The sequence below is a fragment of the Pygoscelis adeliae genome, unplaced genomic scaffold (genome assembly GCF_000699105.1).
Source record: "Pygoscelis adeliae isolate BGI_AS28 unplaced genomic scaffold, ASM69910v1 Scaffold22, whole genome shotgun sequence".
NCBI classification, from domain to species: Eukaryota; Metazoa; Chordata; class Aves; order Sphenisciformes; family Spheniscidae; genus Pygoscelis; species Pygoscelis adeliae.
The window spans coordinates 3,080,087-3,080,301 of NW_008824350.1; the positions used below are offsets into that span (position 1 = coordinate 3,080,087).

Genomic DNA, 215 nt, shown 5'->3' on the forward strand with positions numbered 1-215 from the left:
AGAACAGCACTATGAAAAAGAAAAATACCAACAGTGATAGCAGTAATTATCTCATATCCTTAGTCTTTAAAGATATTTGGAGAGTTGAGCAGAGAGTTTAAATTATCAAAAAGAAACTCCAGCTATTTGATCACAATAAACAACTAAGTAGTGCCCAAAATGCTGATCAGATAAGTAAGAGTTAAAACAAAAAAAAAAAAAAAAAAAAAAAAAAA

At 27.4% G+C, this 215-nt stretch overlaps 1 protein-coding gene across 1 annotated transcript in view; it reads right to left on the reverse strand.

The window, feature by feature from the left end:
* Positions 1–215, reverse strand: part of MGA (MGA, MAX dimerization protein) — a 50,797-nt gene that overhangs the window by 33,373 nt on the left and 17,209 nt on the right. The gene's annotated exons all lie outside the window — the stretch shown is intronic.